The 16,718-nt window shown below is 47.9% G+C and overlaps 1 protein-coding gene across 1 annotated transcript in view; it reads right to left on the bottom strand.

Moving 5' to 3' along the window:
* LOC140405796 (uncharacterized) overlaps nucleotides 1–14,292 on the bottom strand; it is a 390,195-nt gene extending 375,903 nt beyond the window's left edge. The window contains exon 1 of the mRNA XM_072494233.1: nucleotides 14,186–14,292. The gene's annotated coding sequence lies outside the window, so the exon portion shown is untranslated. The remainder of the gene's footprint in view (nucleotides 1–14,185) is intronic.
* Nucleotides 14,293–16,718: the final 2,426 nt, after the last annotated feature.

Here is a 16,718-nt window from a genome sequence, read left to right as displayed (position 1 = left end):
CCATTTTCCGAAGTTCAAACTCTCTTTCTTTTTCCCTTTCCCTCTATCTCTTTCTTTGTTTCTTTCTTCTCTCTCCTTTTCTTTTTTCCTCTCTATCTCTATCTCTTTCTTTCATTGCATATTCAAGCCACTTTAATTCTTTTTCATGTTCAAGTTGCTTTAATTCTTTCTCATGTTCAAATTGCTTAATCTGCAACAGGAGCTTTGCCATATCTAATGAGTCAGAATGTGTCACAGGCAAACGTAAATGCGCAGATACCACGTTAGGTACCTCATCTTTTCGTATTTTGCTAGGCAGTGTTAACTGCAATGCTTTTGCCAAACCTAACAATCTGTTTTTAGTCTCTGTCCATGAGCCTCCGAAAGAGCCATTGTTCACAACACTCTCCCCACTTAAACTAAAATCCCACACCGAAAAAGCAACAAACCTTCACTGTCTTTAAGTTCACAAAAGCCAATCCAATAGATAGACTTCTATCCCCTCGAGCCCCCAATTGTTATGGGAGAGGTGTTTTCAGAACCCCAAAATGTATCATGGAGTTCAACCAACCTCCCCCTTTAATGGATTGTTGCTTTTGAAGCACACGGCTTGTTCCCCAGGTGTGACATTACAATTATGGACACGTGTTTTTTAAAACAAAACAATGTTTATTCCATGAACTCAACGTAACCTTTTAAATAAACATTGGATCCCTTAACACCCCTTACTTCAAAGATAACCCCGGAAATAATACAACACTAAATAATCCCTCAAAATGTTCCTTCAAACGTCCAAAAGACTTCCCCTTTAACAGCAGTCATGAGGTTACATTCAATATACTGATAGTCTTTGGATTTGCAGACATCAACAGGCCAGTTCTGTGTTTTCTTCTTGCAGCTCACTGGAAACTCACAGACACACCCAAGCTGCTTTCTCAAACTGGCTTTTTCCTTTCAAGCAGCTCTCAGCAAACCAGCCAGGCACTTTTCAACTGCTGTCAGCAAAACCAGCCATGCACTTTTCAGCTGCTCTCAGCAAAACACACAGACACACCCAAGTTGCTCTCTCAAACTGAAACCAAAAGCAGAAGTGAGCTCAGCTCAGCACCTCCCCACCCTCTGACATCACTTCAGTAATATGAGCAGCTTCATTTGTTAAAGGTACATCACTTAAACATCCATTTCTTAAAGGTACTCTCACATGATACGGCCGTCTGCCTCAAAGGCCGTGTAGTGGTGGTCCTCCGGGCGGATTGGGAGCTGGTGGTATGCAGACTTCAGATCCACCATGGAGAACACCTGGTAATGTGCGATCTGATTAACCATGTCTGCTATCCGGGGAAGGGGGTACGCATCGAGGTACGTGTACCGGTTTATGGTTTGGCTGTAGTCTACAAACATCCGGTTCTTTCCCCCGGTCCTGACGACCACCACCTGAGCTCTCCAGGGGCTATTACTGGCCTCGATGATCCCTTCCCGCAAGAGTCGTTGGACCTCGGACCTGATAAAAGTCCTGTCCCGGATGCTGTACCGCCTGCTTCTGGTGGCGACTGGCTTACAGTCGGCGGTGTGATTTGCGAAGAGCGGGGGAGAGTCGACCTTCAGGGTCGCGAGGCTACATACGGTGAGTGGGGGTAGGGACCCGCTAAACTTCAGGGTTAGGCTCCTGAGGTTGCACTGGAAGTCCAGTCCCAACAGGAGAGGAGCGCAGAGGTCGGGGAGTACATATAGTTTAAAATTGGTGAACTCAGCGCCCTGTATTGCAAAGCTTGCGGCAGTGTACCCCCGGATCTGCACTGAGTGCGATCCAGAAGCGAGGGAGATTGTTTGTAGTGCAGGAAAGATTTGGAGCGAGCAGCGCCTTACCATGTCTGGGTGAATGAAGCTCTCCGTGCTCCCGGAGTCAAACAGGCAAGGCGTTTTGTGTCCATTGACCCGGACATTCATCATGGAGTTCCGGAGATGTTTTGGTCATGACTGGTCCAGGGTGACCGCGCCAAGTTGCGGGTAGCCGGCGTGGTCGGAGGGGATGGAGTGGTCCCAAGATGGCGGCCTCCATTGGCCGCACGTGTCGGGCGGCGAGGAAGATGGTGTCCAAGATGGCGGCCCCCATGAGTCGCACGTGGCAGGCCGCATGGGAGACGGTGGCCAAGATGGCGGCTCCCATGAGTCGCACATGTTGTGCGGGTTTGAAGATGGCTGCCCCCATGTACAACACGAGGCAGATGACGCGCCCGAAGGAGGCGGAGCCGACAGTCACGCAGCCACACTGCGGGGTCTGCGGGCCTGTGCGTCTGAGAGTCGGGCCTGCGACTTGGAGGATTTGGACCTGGCCAGGCCAACTTTGGCGAAGTATCCCTTTTTGCCGCAGTCGCAGTTCGCCGTTCCGAGCCGGGCAGCGCTGCCTGATGCTGGTCGCAGAAATAGCAGGATAGCCCCCGGAGTTGGGTGGGCAGCAGCGCGGCACAGGCCTGGAGTACTCTCTGGTCGGGGGTCCACGAGGGAGTCGCGTGATCAGATGGGAACGTATTGAGGCTTTGGAATGCAACTTCTAGGGAGGTGGCTAGTTTTACCATCTCTTCTAGGTCGAGGGCACCTTTCTCAAGCAGGCGCTGTCTCACGTAGTAGGACTTGACTCCAGCCACGTAGGCGGCCCGGACGGCAGTTCCATATGTTGAGAGGCCGTAACGGCCTGGTAGTTGCAACTTCGCGCGAGGACTTTGAGGTCGCATGGGTACTCCTCCAGCGATTCCCCGGGGCTTTGGCGGCGAGTGGTGAGGAGATGCCGCGCGTACACCTCGTTCACTGGCCTTAAGTATAGGCGCTTCAGCATTGTGAGGGCGTCCGCGTATGTGAAGGCTTCCTCGAGTTGTACAGAGATTCGATGGCTCACCTGGGCGTGGAGGACGCTCAGCTTCTGATCGTCAGTGACGGAAGGTGAGGAGGATGCGGCGAGGTAGGCCTCGAAACATCGGAGTCAGTGCGAAAAAATCCCTTTGGCTTCCGCGGCCTGTGGGTTGAGTTCCAGTCGGTCAGGTTTGAGGGCCGATTCCATTGTGGTGTTGTAGTCGATTAAATTGATGCGACCATCAATTCACGCGAGACAGAGAGTTGAAGTGAACAGTGGCTTTAATCAACTAGAACAGTGCCTGCCTGCAACTGCTCTGCTAGTGAAAGCCGCCTACAGGGCAGCTGCTCTTTATACCTTCCCTCAAGGGGTGGAGCCATGGATGGAGCCCACAAGGGCACCAACATGATACATTCTGTGTAATATCGTACAATGGTCCATAGGTGGAGCCCACATGGGCAACAGCGTGATATTGTGTAATACATGGTGAATGGTTAGTACAATACATTCACCACAAAGGGCAAAGAACATTACTTAAACATCCCAACGAAGGTTGATGAGTTTGAAACGAACAACCTAGAGGGAGAGCAGTCACGGCAGCGATGAAAGCGGCAGAGGCAGAAGAGGAAAGAAACTGAGAGCGGAGGACAGACCGTAAACAGAGACAACGATACGAACTATGGTTATGCGTTTTTGCGCGGGACTGTGCAGCCTCGTTTTTGGGCTTGTCTCTTCCCTCAATGTGATGATGGAGAGCAGGGCACGGGGAGCGAGTATAAGGAAAGCAGGCAAGGGGCGAGATAAGGGGTGGAAAAGGGTGGGTAAAACGGGACCAGGGCTAGACAAGCACTGGAGGGGACCCACCGTACTAGCAAGGAGGGCTAGCACGGGAAGGCAGAAAGTAAGGGAGGCCGCGGCGCAACTCTCAGGAGAGAGGGAGCGCCTGGACAAAAGGGGGGGAACAGGGCAGAAGGGGGGGGAAATACAGGGGGGGGGAACAGAGAGACAGGGATTAAGGGGTGGGGATAGGGGAAGGGGGAAGGGGGGAAGTACAGGACAGTAAAGGAACAAAGGGAATGATAAGGACAAGCAATGAAACAGGCGCTGGCCTTGGCAGGCATGGAGCAGGGCAAGGAACCAAGATGATGCCGCACCAGGCACTCAGGAAGGCTCTTGGCAGAGGGAAACCCCGGAGCGCAGGGGACCGACCCCCATGGCAAGAGCAGCAACCGCAGCCATTTTGGATGGCCCCCGAACAAAGGGAAATCCCGGAGAGCAGGGGCGCGTCCACCAGGTAAGTATGGGTGATCCCGCAGGACCAGGGGGTCAGAAACCCCCCATCAGGATTGTTACCTGGAACGTACAGGGACGTAACGGCCCAATGAAAAGATCCAGAGCCTTCGTCCACTTCCCAAGCCTAAAGGCCGACATAATTTACCTACAAGAGATGCACCTGAGGGAGAAGGACCGACTGCTGGTAAGGAAGGGCTGGATGGGGCAGACGTACCATTCACGTTACGGGACAAGGGCTCGGGGAGTAGCCATACTGATCAACAAGAGGGCGAGGTTTACAGAAACCAAGACAGTTACGGACCCAGGGGGACGGTACATCATGGTCAGCGGTGTCCTGGAAGGGGCACCGGTGGTACTGGTAAATATGTACGTTCCCAACTGGGACGACACAGAATTCATAAAGGAGACTACGGCGGAAATCCCCAACATTGACACACACCGATTGATCATGGGGGCGACTTTAACTGCGCGCAGGACCCACTGACCGACCAATCAAACCCCAGAACAGGGAGGAAGACTGACATGGTTAGGGAGCTGGGAGCAATTATGGAGCAGATGGAGGCGGTGAACACATGGAGGTTCCTACACCCAGGAGAAAAAGAGTTTTCGTATTTCTCACAAGTGCACAAGGTTTACACCCGTATCGACTTCTTTGCAGTGGGGAAATATTCCACAATCGTTATCTTCGACCTTGCTCCACATCACATGGACGCAAGGTTGGAGACGGGCCGGCATGGTCCTCCTGGCCGACAAGGCCTTCTGCCAAAAAACATCGCGGGCCATAGGCGAATACGTCAGTAACAACCAAAACGGGAGGTCTCACCCCCAACGTTTTGGGAAGCACTGAAGGCCGTGATTAGAGGAGAAATCATAGCCTACAAGGCAAGCAGAAATAGGGAAGAGATGGTGGCCAGGCAACAACTGGTGGACTCCATCCTGGAAGTCGACAGAAAGTACTCCGATGCCCCGACCATAGAGCTGCTGGCGGAGAGGAAAAAGCTGCAAATGACTTTAACCTGCTATCCACCAGGAAAGCAGTGTACCAACTCCGCCAGACACGGCGGACCATCTACGAACACGGGAACAAGGCTGGCCGCCTATTGGCTCACCAGCTGAGAAAGCAGACAGCCATGAGGGAAATAGCCCAGGTAAAGAATAGCAGAGGCAGACTGGTAATAGAACCAAAAGAGGTCAATTAGGCATTTGAGACCTTTTACCGAGGGCTGTACACCTCCGAGCCCCCCAACGGGGAAGCGGGGATGAAACAGTTCCTCGATGGACTGGAACGACCAGTTGTGGGGGAAGACAGACGGGGAGAGCTGGAAACACCAATAGATCTGGGAGAAATCATGTAGAGCAGCAACTCCATGCAGGCGGAGAAGGTACTGGGACCCGACGTGTTCCCGGCGGACATCTATTAAAAATTCACCCCAGCCCTGGCCCCACACCTAAGGGACATGCTCGCGTACTCACTAGCAAGGGGCACTCTGCTACCTATGCTAGCGCAGGCCACAATCTGACTTATACCCAAAAAGGATAAAGACCCAACGGAATGCGGATCATATAGACCCATTTCTGCTGAATGTTGATCCGAAAATACTCGCAAAGATCCTGGCCAAAAGGCTAGAAGGCTGCGTACTGGAGGTGGCTTTGTCAAGGGTAGGCAACTCACTGTGAACATTAGGCGGCTGCTGAATGTAATAATGATTCAGCCTCCCCCCCCCCCGCCCCCCGGAGAGAGCACCAGAGGTGGTCATCTCCCTGGATGCAGAAAAGACCTTCGGCAGAGTAGACTGGAAGTACCTCCTCGAGGTGCTGGAACGGTTTGGGCTAGGAGCGGGATTCACCGCCTGGGTGAGACGCCTGTACAACACTCCAAAGGCGAGAGTTCAAACCAACACCAGCAGGTCTGAATACTTCCAGCTACAGAGAGGCATAAGGCAAGGCTGCCCGTTGTCCCTACTCTTGTTTGCACTAGTGATCGAACCCTTGGCAAATAGCCCTGCAGGACACAAAAAGCTGGAAGGGCATCTAGAGAGGAGACAGAGAGCATAGAGTTTTTCAGTCTATGTGGATGACCTGCTCCTTTATGTTTCAAAGCCACAGGAGGGACTTAAGGCAATCATGCAGATCCTGAAAGAGTTTGGAACCTTTTCAGGCTACAAACTTAACCTGGGCAAAGGTGAGGCATTCCCAGTGAACCCCATTGAGGGAGGGGCAGAGCTGAAGGGGCTCCCGTTTAAAATGGGCCAGAACAGATTCCATTACCTGGGGATCCAAATAGCCAGAGACTGGACAGAGATCCGCAAGTGGAACCTCACCAGCCTGGTGGAGGCAGTAATAAAAGACCTACAGAGGTGGGGCTCACTCTCACTCTCCCTGGCGGGGAAAGTGCAGACGATGAAGATGAATGTACTGCCAAGGTTCCTCTTAGATCCATACCGATCTTAATCCCAAAGGACTTTTTTCATGGCATTTGTGTGTGTGTGGGGGGGGTAAGAAGCCGAGAATCCCCAAACCGGCGCTGCAAAGAAGGAAAATCAAAGGTGGCTTGGCTTTACCGAACCTACAGTACTACCACTGGGCAGCAACGGCAGAAAGAGTGAGGGGTGGTTACACGAACCCGACTTAGAGAGGGTGCGGATGGAGGAGACCTCCTATAAAGGAATGACCCTCCGGGCCCTGGCTACAGCAGCACTCCCACACCCTCGACAAAATACACAACAAGCCCAGAGATAGCGGCCACGCTGAGAAAGTGGGCCCAACTGAGACAGCACTTCGGGCTAACTAAGATGTCCCCGATGGCCCCCATCTGCGGCAATCACAAACTCCCCCCAGCCATGCTTGACACCACCTTCAAGAGATGGAGACGAGACGGAGGATCACTGACGGTCAGGGATTTTTACAAAGGGCACAGACTGGCGACACTGACGGAGAAGTGGGGACTACCGAGAGGACAGGTAATGAGGCACCTGTAAATAAAATGCTACCTCTGCAAAGAGACAGTAGGGTATCCAGGAGCCCCAGAAACCACACTATTAGAGGACCTGATAGGCACAAGCAGCAAAGAAGGGGGATTATGTGGGAAAATGTACAGACAGTTACTGGACAGAGCTCGAACGCCACTGGACGAGACCAGACGGAAATGGGATGACAAACTGGGGACAGAGATGGGGTGGCGACTCTGGAGCGAAGCACTGAGCCGGGCCAACTCCACCTCCTCATGCGCAAGCCTCAGCCTAATGCAGCTCAAAGTGATGCACAGAGTGCATCTGACCAGAACCTGAATTTCCCAGAGGTGGAGGAAAAATGTGAACGGTGCCAAAGAGACCCAGCCAACTACACGCACATGTTTTGGGCTTGCCCCAAGCTTGCTGGGTTCTGGACAGCCTTCTCTGAAGCAATGTTCAAGGTTGTGGGGGTGAGGGTGAAGCCATGCCCAATTGTGGCAATCTTCGGGGTATCGGAGCAGCCAGAGCTACACATGCGTAAGAGGGCCGCGCCCTAGCGTTCGCTTCCCGAATCGCACGCCGGAGAATCCTACTCAGTTGGCGATCAGCAGCACCACCCACAGCTGCAGTCTGGCTCGTTGACCTTTCAGAATTTCTCTACCTGGAGAAGATTAAGTATTACATCTGATGGTCGGTGGAAGGCTTCCTAGATGCATGGAGGCAGTTCATCAGCCTGTTCCAAAACCTGTTCGAGGCCAGCAATGATGAGTAAGAGAGGAAAGTGGGAGAGATAGGAAGAAAAGGAGGAAAGACAAGGGGAAAATAAAGACAGGGGGGAACCAAACAAATGCGCAACCTGGGGGGCGGGAGAGGGGGTGGAGGAGGAAGAGGAAAGGCTGGAAAGTCACAAAAAGGGAATAACGTGATCTAATTGAATGGCAGAGCAGACTCAATAGGTCGAATGGCCTACTTCTGCTTCTGCTTCTTGTGGGGTAGAGTTTCACCCTTGACGGGCGTGCTCGGCAGGCGGAACTGGAAGCGGCCGCAAATCCTGTACTTGCCCACATCCAATATAAACTTGCTATATTACAACATGAATTGTGGCTGAATTGGTGGAGCAGGTTGAGCAGCAGTGGGGACAGAGGCAGTAGAAGAGTACTTGCAATCCATGGCAGCAGCAGGAGGCCACAACAGACGGGAGGGATATTCAAGCGGCCAGCAAGCATCCCGTTTCCTGGATGACTGCCTTCTAGCCCTTGTTGAGGCAGTCACAGCCAGGACATAGCACCCAAAAATGTAAGCTTAAGACACAAGGTACAAGCAGGGGCACGCACTGGGTGCTTTGGTCTGTCTGAAATCGGGATGTTATGTTTATGATCTGTGTGGATTAATCTTCATTTTGTATAATCTCTGAATTTATCACCTTAAATATCATACTCTCTTCAAGCCAAGTGTGTCCTATGTGCAGCACTGGAGTCAGTCTAATCACTGCCTGATATCCAGGGTATCATGCTTTATTAGGTGGGAGAGTCCTAACTCCTCAGCCATTTAGCCTTCGAGGGCCTTTTATCCCACTGTTGAAATAAAAATGATCAATTAGGGCAGCACGGTTGCGCAGTGGTTAGCACGGGGACTGCGGCGCTGAGGGCCCAGGTTCGAATCACGGCCCTGGGTCACTGTCCGTGTGGAGTTTTCACATTCTGGTTAGGTGGATTGGCCACGCTAAATTGCCCCTTAATAAGAAAGAAATAATTGGGTACTCTAAATTTATAATAAATAAAAGTGATCAATTACAGTTGGGCTGCCCGTCCATGATGCCCGTGCAATGAGCATAATACCGCACAGGCAATGTTAAATACTAGCCAATTAGGATTTTAATCATCTTAATCACGTCTATAATTATCGCTGGGCATGCGCTCAATCTGCACCTGTACCCATCTAGCAAAATATTGCGGGAGTGCGTGATGACGTGGGGACGCATGTCTGATTCCATCACATGCTATTTAATGGAATTAGGGGACCTGCATCCACCCGGCAGATGTAAAATTCTTATAGTCTGGTTGAGAAAGTGCTTTAAAAAGTATATAGGATTGTAGGCTTTATAAATAGATGCATTGAGTATGAAAGCACAGAAGTTATAGTGAACATTAATAAAACATTATCCCATTTTGTCACCTCACTTTCGGAAGTATGTGAAGACTTTAGAGAGGATGCAGAAAAGATTTGCAAGAATGGTTCCAAGGATGGGCAACTTCAGTTATGGTAGGTTGGAGAAAGTGCACTAGTTCTCCTTAAAGAGAATTTTGAGAGGAGATTTATAAAGGTGTTCAAAGTCTTGAGGGCTCTGGACAAAGCAGAATGGTTAAGAACCAGAGAACACTGATATAAGGTGAATGGTCAAAAATTCAATGAGGCTACACAAGGAAGAATTCATGATTATGATCTGGAATGCACTGTCAGAGAGTGTGATGAAGGCAGATCCATTGAATTTCAAAAAGCTATTGGATAAACACTTGAACAGAACAAAACACTGCAGGCTAAAGGAAAAGATTATGCAGTGGGACTTGCTAAATTGCTCTTGAAGAAAGCCAACATGAACATAATAGACTGAATGTTCTCCTTCTATGCTGTAACCATTCTATGATTCTATAATTCTATGCAAGAAAGGCAAGAAAAATGAAACTGTCAGAATGAGTAAGAGACTGGAATTTGAGAGTTCAGATAGTAACAGGACACTCGAAACTTGACAGAATCACAAAACTGTTGCGCTGCAGAAGGAGGCCATTCAGCCCATCGCATCTGCACCACCTCTCCAGATAAGTATCATGATTTAGAGCCTTTTCCCTGTACATGGTTTCTATTCAAGGAATCAACTAATGCCCTCTTGAATTCCTCGATTAAACATACCACCACCACACTTCCAGGCGGTGCATTCCAGACCCAAACTGGTGTGTTATGTACTCTGGGATAACACAGGCTACAACTCGATGCAGCTTTGACCAAAAGATACTCCAGACTTTGAAGTAAGTTCAATGTGATTTATTGAACCATTAGCTCTCCTGCTAATCTTGCTATAGTAACTCAGTCTAACTAACCAGTCTCCTCTAAGCCACGTGGTGGGTTTGATGTTTCTGATCTGCCCCTGTCCTACTCTCTAAGTGTCGCCTGTGGAAAGAGACAGAGCATGTGTGCCCTATCCTTATATATGGGTTGTGTAATGCCCCCTTGTGGTAGTGTCACCTCTGGGTGTCTTGACTGCCCATTGGTCGTGTCCTATTCTATGTGTTCATTAGTTGTATGTCTGCATGTCATGACGTCTCTGGTGCGCCCTCTAGTGTTTATTTAGTCGTAGTGTATTTACATTAACCCCTTGTGTATTTACAGTGATGCATACCACCACACAAACTACTCATGTGAAAAAGTTTGCATTCACATCGCGTTTGCTACTTTTGCAAATTACTTTAAATTTGTGGCTCTCTCGTTCTTGATCCTTGTATGAGCAGGAACAGTTTCTCTATATCTACTCTGTCCAGCGCTATTGGATTCACCAAATATTTAGGGAGTCCTTTAAGAGAATCAGCTAAAATATACTGGAACAATAAACGATTTTTGTAAAATTACTGAATCTGCAGAAATATGATCAAGTTATAAAAAATTGACTAAACCCTGATCATGACTGTCTATAGATGCTGACAAATGTTGCAAAAGATGTACTGTCCAAATATGTCTAGAGAAGCGATACAAGGTACATTCAACGAATTAGCAACAATGGTATAAACTGAGACTAGACATAACGTAAGGAGTTTGACCATGGGACAGAATGCATGAGAACTATGCTGTGTCAGGGGAAGGATAATTAATTTGGAGCAATTGATTCATGTCAAATTAACCAATTATCTGTTAAGGGACTGACACTTTCCTGAATAAATCAGGGGGTCTCAGTTGAGAATTAGAACCAATGAGAGTAAATAAGGGCTAAACCATAGATAAGGATTTCCTTAAGAATGTGATCCATATGACTGATTATTAGAAGAATTTTAGCCTTCCGAGATTCTTGAAGCATCCATGAAAATTACTTTTAAAGCCATGATTGAAATTACTTTTATTTTGTCGCCTTTTCTGGAACTACTTTGATTTTGAAGCCTTTTTTTTACTCTCATGTATCTCAAGGACTTTTCAATGTACTCTCAAAAGTTTCTCGATTTAATTTTGTGCAAATATATTAAGTGAATTCTTGAAAAGTAAAGAGTGCTTGGATACCTCTTCAACCGGATTGAGTACCTTATCCCGAGTAGAGAAAAGACGATTTTCAAGCACCCTCATGATTTTGTACATCCATTGATGGCGTGGTGGCACAGTGGTTAGCACTGATGCCTCACAGCTCCAGGGTCCCGGGTTCAATTCCAGCCTCAGGTGACTGTCTGTGTGGAGTTTGCACTTTCTCCCAGTGTCTGCGTGAGTTTCCTCCGGGTGTTCTGGTTTCCTCCCACAGTCCAAAGATGTGCAGGTTAGGTGAATTGGCCATGCTAAATTGCCCCTTAGTGTCCAAAAGGTTAGGTGGGGTTATTGGGTTACGGGGATACGGTGGAGGCGTGGGCTTAAGTAGGGTGCTCTTTCCAAACGCCGGTTCAGAATCGATGGGCTGAATGGCCTCCTTCCGCACTGTAAATTCTATGATCCTGTCAAATCTCCTCTTAGCCTTCTTTCTCCAAGGAGAACAGTTGCAACCTCTCCAACCTATCCTCATAACTGAAGTTTCTCGTCCTTGGAATCATTCTTGTAAACCTTTTCTGCACTCTTTCCAATACATTCATATCTTTCCTACAGTCTGATGCCCAGAAGTGTACATAGTACTTCAACTGAGGTCTTACTCAGGCTTGCCCAATCTTTTAGCTGTGGGGGGGCCAAATTTGCATATATTTCTTATTCAAGGGCCAATGAGGAAATTTTGAAAAGATAGGGTGCAGAAAAAGAGGTTTTAAGGAAATAAACAATTGCTGATCAAACATAAAGCAATGCTGTAGCAATAAATTGTTAGTTGAAGAAGAGCAAGCAATTAAAATTACCAAAATGTTGGAAGGCCAGTGTATTTGAGTGGGTTGCATGTGTATATGAGTTGGTGTGTGGCAGCCAGAATGAATGAGAAAACGGAGACTGGCCATAAGGCAGACTCACCCCGATCACCACACAGTCACTCATCACCGACTCTCATACACACACAAAACATGCTTTCAGTCACTCACTTGCCCTCATGTACACAGACCCACTCAGTCACCATCTCCTCCCTGGTGCAACCTAATTTTTGAAAAACTTTGCTCAGCCCAACATGATCTTGCCCTCCCTGGCCCACAAAGATCTGCAACCCCCCCCCCCCCCCCCCCGCGCACTCCCCCCACTCCCCCCAGGCCCTCCTCCACAGCCCCAACGTAAATGTCTCCTGGGCTAATTTCCCAATGTAGCTGGGCTCCTCAGGCCACTGCTTCTGCCATTGACTAGTCAGCCTATCAGCAACAAATGCAGAGAGAAACAGTCCATGATCAGCGGAGAAGCTCCAAGAGTTATGTTGAAATTTAACTGTTGCCACAAATATTAAAAGCTGCCTCGGGGAGCCAAGTGGAGGGGCATCGCAGGCTGTATCCAGCACCCGAGCTAAACCTTGGACAAACCTGGTCTAATATGAGGTTAGCATAATATCCCTTGCTCTTGTACTCTATGCCCCTATTAATAAAGTCAAGAATACTGTATGCTTTAATTGCTCTCTTCACCTGTCCTGCCACTTCAATTATCTATGCACATACTGACCCAGGTCCCTCTGCTCCTGCACTTCCTTAACAATTGTGACCCTTGTCTTTCCATGTTCTTCCTACCAAAATGTATCAGCTCACACTTCTCTGCAATGAAAATCATCTGCTATCTATGTGCTCATTCGACAAACTTTTCTATGTCCTTTTAAAATTCTATACTATCCTCCACACAGTTTACAATGCTTCTGGGACTCATCCACCAAATTTGAAATTGTCCCCTTCACACCAAGATCTAGATCCTTAATATATATCAGTAAAAGCAATGACCCAATACTGACCCCTGGGGAACACCACTACAAATTTTTCACCAGCCTGAAAAATATCCATTGCTCATTACTCTCTGTTGCCTATTACTCAGCCAATTCTGTATCCACATTGTTACTATTCCTTTTATTCCTTGAGTTATAACATTTTTCACAAGTCTGTTGTGTGGCACTGTATCAAATGCCTTTTGAAAGTCTAGGTACACCACATCAACAGCAAAACCCTTTTCTGTTACCTCTTCTAAAAATTCCAGCAAGTTAGTTAAGCACAATTCTAAGGCTCTGAGATGTAAGCAAATCTAAGACAAAAACATGAGTGTGTGCTTACATTCACTATGATGCCTCTTGTACAAAATACCCCCATCTACTTTCAATTTCAAACAGTGACACAAATATCTAGTATTATCCACTACTGTGGGTTTTATGGGTGTACCAAAGATAAGTCTTGTCTGCCTTCAGCACAAATCAGAAATTTAGATGGCAGTATCCACAATTTTCCAACCACTGTTAATTTTTCTGAAACTTTCACCAATTCAAACTTCAAATATACAGATTGTGGTTTGATGGACGAGGAGTCTAGGATGTTTTGGGTCGAACATAGTTTTGAGTTTCATTCTCCTGGCTCCATCTGCCTCATAAGACTGCCCTACCCACACACTGTGCCCCACCTCCCACCACCACCCACCCCTAGGGGCTGTTTAGCACAGGGCTAAATCGCTGGCTTTGAAAGCAAACCAAGGCAGGCCAGCAGCACTGTTCAATTCCCGTAACAGCCTCCCCGAACAGGCGCCGGAATGTGGCGACTAGGGGCTTTTCACAGTAACTTCATTTGAAGCCTACTTGTGACAATAAGTGATTTTCATTTCATTTCTCTCCTGCCCAAATGTGCTCAAGCTTTCTCAATGCTCCTTCCAATTTCTGTTGGACTTGTCACTCCCAAGAATGCTCATTGCTGAATCTCTCCTTTTTCACGACTGATTAGGCCATATTCCCAGGCATCACTGATGCAGAAATTAACTCCCAATGTTTCCAGATCATGAAACCTACCTCCATATTCCAAGATGCAGGAACCTCTTTCACTGATCCCAGATTCTATACCAGTGTTCCAGAATCTGTGTTGCAGGATCACTGAGAGCCTCTGCCAATGTTCCCTGGCTCTGGGGGGAAAAAAACTGTTAGAATGCAGCTTGACACTCAAGACCCTCAATCTGGTAATGCTAGACATTTGGTCTCCTTCATACCATTCCTCTATCCCGGAAACAGCTCCATGCTGGTAAGCGAGGCAGTTTCCATAGTAATGCTATTTGTGTTACACTCCAATTGTCATAAAACCTCTTTCTGTCCATCAGGAAAGGACAGTAAATTTGGTAAGCTGCCATCCTGTGGCAATGTTTCTCAGGTTTCCAGGTGACTATTTAATTTGTGAACTGAATGTCAGCATCCCTTCATTGAAAGGTCGACAATGCCATCTACAGTTCAGAACTCAGTATTGCTTCAATCATCTCATTTTTGTGCAAAACCCACAGTCAACAACCCTCTAACCCAGCCGTTCTCTAATGTACTCACCAACTGGGATCTTTCCTTCACCAACTGGGATCTTTCCTTCTTTATTGTTGACAATAATTTTACATATTTAATAAAAATGCATTTCCAGATTAACATATTAAACAGAACAAGAAAGGCAGAACAAATAGGTTTCTTTTCCAGGGGAAAAATAGAATTGGGGGTGAGGGAGGAACCGCATCATTCCGCACCCTGTTTGCACCTGCATTGCAGACATCAGCATAATTGGATAGAGAAAAGAAAAACTTGCATTTCCATATAATCCCTACAGTGCAGAAGGAGGCCATTCGACTCATTAAATCTGCACTGACCCTCTGAAAGTGCACTCTACTTAGGTCCACTCCCTTGCCCCATACCAGTAGCCACACCTAACCTGAACATCTTTGGACACTCGCGGGCAATTTAGCATGGCCAATCCACCTAACCTGCATCTCTTTGGACAGTGGGACGAAACCGGAGCATCTGGAGGCAACCCAAACAAGACACTGGGAGAATATGTAAATTCCACACAGTCACCCAAGGCTGGAATTGAACCCAGGTCCCAGGCACTGTGAGGCAGTCGTGCTAACCACTGTGCCACCCTGCCACCCACGAGCCTTTCACAGCTATAGATTGTCACAAAGTGTTTCACAGCCAATTAAGTACTTTTGAAGTGCAGTCACTTTTGTAATGGAGGAAACTCAGCAAACACATTGTGCAAATCAGGATCCAACAAAACAACAATGTTGCAGGATAAATATTGGCCAGCATATTGGGTGTAACTCCCCTGCTCTACTTCAAAATAGTAACGATGGGATCTTTGATATCCACCTGAGAGGTCTGATAGGGCCTCTATTTCATTTTTGGATGATGTTATTTTAAAAAAGAGTCTACTTGAGGATTCCTTCAAAGAAATCCCTCCATCTCTGCCCACTGGTAACAGAGGGGAAAGACGAGTGGCCCGCGACGTACTGGCGGTGGCGTACTGGTATTGTCGCTGGACTAGTAATCCAGAGACCCAAGGTAATGGGGAGGAGGGTTCGAATCCCTGGCAGGTGGTGGAATTTAAATTCAATAAAATATCTGGACTTAAAAATCTAATGATGACCATGACCACCATGACCATGAAACCATTATTGATTGTCGTAAAAAACAATCTGGTTCACTAATATCCTTTAGGGTAGGAAATCTGCCATTCTCACCTGGTCTGGCCTAGATGTGACTCCAGATACATAGCTATAGCCATGTAGTTGATTCTTAAATGGCCTCTGAAATGGCCTAGCAAACCACTTAATTGCATTCAATCTCTACGAAAACACAAAAAAAGAATGAAACTGGACGGACCACCCAACATCAGCCCAGGCAGCGGAAACAATAATGGCAAAGCCTGCCCTGTCTATCCGGCAAAGCCCTCCTTACTAATATCTGGGGGCTTGCGTCAAAGTTGAGCGAGCTGTCTCACAGACTAGTCAAACAACAGCCTGACATCGTCATACTCACAGGATCATACTGTCCAGACAATGTCACAGACTCCATTATCATCATTCCTGTGTAAGTCCTGTCTCACTGGCAGCAAAGACCCAGCAGAGGTGGCAGGACAGTGGTATACAGTCAGGAGGGAGTTGCCCAGGGCAGCACGGTAGCACAGTGGTTAGCACTGTTGCTTCACAATGCCAGGGTCCCAGATTCAATTTCGGCTTGGGTCACTGTCTGTGCAGATCTGCACATTCTCCTTGTGTCTGCGTGGGTTTCCTCCGGGTGCTCCGGAGCCTACTTCTGACAAAGATTTCTAAAAAATTTAGCACTGTGGTAGTATCACACAACACGATGGAGGGTATCCTCAGTGTGAAGACAAGACTTTGTCTCCACAAGGACTGCGAGGTGGTCACTTTTACTGATACTGTCATAGACAGATGCATCTGCAACAGGCAGGTTGGTGAGGGTGAGGTGAAGTTTGTTTTACCCTCTTGTTGGTTCCTTCACCACCTGCTGCAGTCCCAGTCTAGCAGCTATATCCTTTAAGACCTGGCCAGCTCAG

The sequence above is a fragment of the Scyliorhinus torazame genome, chromosome 2 (genome assembly GCF_047496885.1).
Source record: "Scyliorhinus torazame isolate Kashiwa2021f chromosome 2, sScyTor2.1, whole genome shotgun sequence".
Taxonomy (NCBI): Eukaryota; Metazoa; Chordata; class Chondrichthyes; order Carcharhiniformes; family Scyliorhinidae; genus Scyliorhinus; species Scyliorhinus torazame.
Note: the sequence above shows the minus strand (reverse complement) of the source record. Positions and strands in the feature narration are given on the sequence as shown.